The 2,500-nt window shown below is 69.9% G+C and overlaps 1 non-coding gene across 1 annotated transcript; it reads right to left on the bottom strand.

Annotated features, from left to right (window-relative positions):
• Positions 1-210: 210 nt before the first annotated feature.
• LOC131479252 (5.8S ribosomal RNA) lies at positions 211-363 on the bottom strand. The gene has a single exon (XR_009244791.1). It is a non-coding gene; the product is annotated as a 5.8S ribosomal RNA (ribosomal RNA).
• Positions 364-2,500: the final 2,137 nt, after the last annotated feature.

Below are 2,500 nucleotides of genomic sequence, written 5' to 3'. Positions count from 1 at the left end.
TCAACGACGCCTCTCTCGTGGGCAGGCGGCGGCACCGCGGAGCCCGGAGAGCCGGGCAGCCGGAGCCCCACCGCCGGTCTGCACTTAGGGGGACGGAGGGCCCTTCCCCGAGGGGCAAGGGGACCCTGCGAGCACACACCCCCAGCCGCGCGACCCGGGGAGGGGAGGACGAGAGCCCAACCCCACCCCCGAGGGCGATTGATCGTCAAGCGACGCTCAGACAGGCGTAGCCCCGGGAGGAACCTGGGGCCGCAAGTGCGTTCGAAGTGTCGATGATCAATGTGTCCTGCAATTCACATTAATTCTCGCAGCTAGCTGCGTTCTTCATCGACGCACGAGCCGAGTGATCCACCGCTAAGAGTCGTACGAGTTTCTTGAACGTTGCTGCGAGGCACGGCACCGTCCCCGACCCGGTGAGGGGAAGGGGGTTGCCTCAGGCCGGCCGGCAGACTCGAAACGACAACCAGACACTGGCGGGGCCGGATGGGTTTGACACACGGGGCGCGTCTGACGCGCAGACGCACCCCACAGGCGCCCAGGGGGCTCCCGCCCCCGAAGCCCCGCCGCCACCCAACCCCGACCACCACCGACCCGCCGCCGGCCACCCACCCCCTCCCCGGGCACGGCGCGGGGGGGCGCGACGCCACAGCCCTCCCTCCCACCGGCGCTGCCCCCGCACGGGTGGCCGGAACCACCACGACGAGACCAACGCCGACGGGTGGGGGGGGAAGGCGCACGCCCCCCGACCGGTCGGGACGGGGTGAGGGGAGAGGCGGGCGAGGTGGAGGGAGGAGGAGGAGGGACAGGCCAGGGCAAGGGAGCGGAGCCAGGAGGAGAAGCGGCAAGGGCGGACAGCCGAGGCTGAACCCCCCCAAGCCCCAACTCCCCACGGGCCCACCACCCCGACCCCAGGGTGGAAGGGCGTAGGCCCCCGGGGGTCTTTAAACCTCCGCGCCGGAACGCGCTAGGTACCTGGAGCAAGAGAGCCAGAGGAGAGGCCAGGACGAGGACACACGTGGCCGAGGCCGGCGGTAGGGGGAGGAGGGGGGCCGCCGTGGGCCCGCGGCACAGCCAGGCGAGGCAAGGCAAGGGCTGGGAAGGGGGGGCGAGCCGCACGGGGCCGAGGACGCCAGAAGCCTTCCCCGGGCTCGGCCACCACGCCCCCGGACCACGGAAGGGGGGCCCGGAGGTTCGAGACGGGCACGCCAGAGCCGACGGAGGCACAGCACACAGCCCCAGAGACGGCACGCCGCCGCCACCACCACCACCACCAACGCCTCGGCAAGCCAGGCCCGCTGGCCACGGCCCCACAGGCACGGCACGACCACCACCTCGCGCTCCCTTCGACGCGCGACACACGCGGCCCGCCTCGCGCTCCCCCCGGCAGGCCAACAACGAGACACACGGGAGGTGCGGGGAGGCCAGAGAGGAGAGAGCACCCCCCGGCCGAGGGCGGGGAGGGGAGAAGGGGAAGCGAGGGACGCACGACGACCGACCCGGCCGGCCACGCTGCCAGTCCCCCCCAAGCCCCAACCCCGAGGCGCGGCGGGGGACCCTCCCCCCACGCGGCGCCCCCGAGGAGGCACCGCGGGGAGGAGGGGCCAGGCCCCCCGACGCCACCCCGAGGCGGGGAACGGGGGCAACCGCCACCGTCACCGCCCAGCGCCGCCGCCGCCGCCGCGCGGCTCACCGCCCCGACGTCCCCGGTAAGATCCCCGCGCCCGCCGGCACCGAGAGAGACGGCTCCTCCTTCCCCCCCGGGCGCAGGTCGCCGACACGCCACGCGCCACGACGCGGGCCACACCGGGCGCGCGCGCGCGGGCGGGCGGTCCTCGTTAATGATCCTTCCGCAGGTTCACCTACGGAAACCTTGTTACGACTTTTACTTCCTCTAGATAGTCAAGTTCGACCGTCTTCTCAGCGCTCCGCCAGGGCCGTGGGCCGACCCCGGCGGGGCCGATCCGAGGGCCTCACTAAACCATCCAATCGGTAGTAGCGACGGGCGGTGTGTACAAAGGGCAGGGACTTAATCAACGCAAGCTTATGACCCGCACTTACTGGGAATTCCTCGTTCATGGGGAATAATTGCAATCCCCGATCCCCATCACGAATGGGGTTCAACGGGTTACCCGCGCCTGCCGGCGTAGGGTAGGCACACGCTGAGCCAGTCAGTGTAGCGCGCGTGCAGCCCCGGACATCTAAGGGCATCACAGACCTGTTATTGCTCAATCTCGGGTGGCTGAACGCCACTTGTCCCTCTAAGAAGTTGGGGGACGCCGACCGCTCGGGGGTCGCGTAACTAGTTAGCATGCCAGAGTCTCGTTCGTTATCGGAATTAACCAGACAAATCGCTCCACCAACTAAGAACGGCCATGCACCACCACCCACGGAATCGAGAAAGAGCTATCAATCTGTCAATCCTGTCCGTGTCCGGGCCGGGTGAGGTTTCCCGTGTTGAGTCAAATTAAGCCGCAGGCTCCACTCCTGGTGGTGCCCTTCC

The sequence above is a fragment of the Ochotona princeps genome, unplaced genomic scaffold (genome assembly GCF_030435755.1).
Source record: "Ochotona princeps isolate mOchPri1 unplaced genomic scaffold, mOchPri1.hap1 HAP1_SCAFFOLD_5692, whole genome shotgun sequence".
Taxonomy (NCBI): Eukaryota; Metazoa; Chordata; class Mammalia; order Lagomorpha; family Ochotonidae; genus Ochotona; species Ochotona princeps.
The sequence above is the reverse complement of the archived record's forward strand: the minus strand, read 5'-3'. Positions and strand labels throughout refer to the sequence as shown.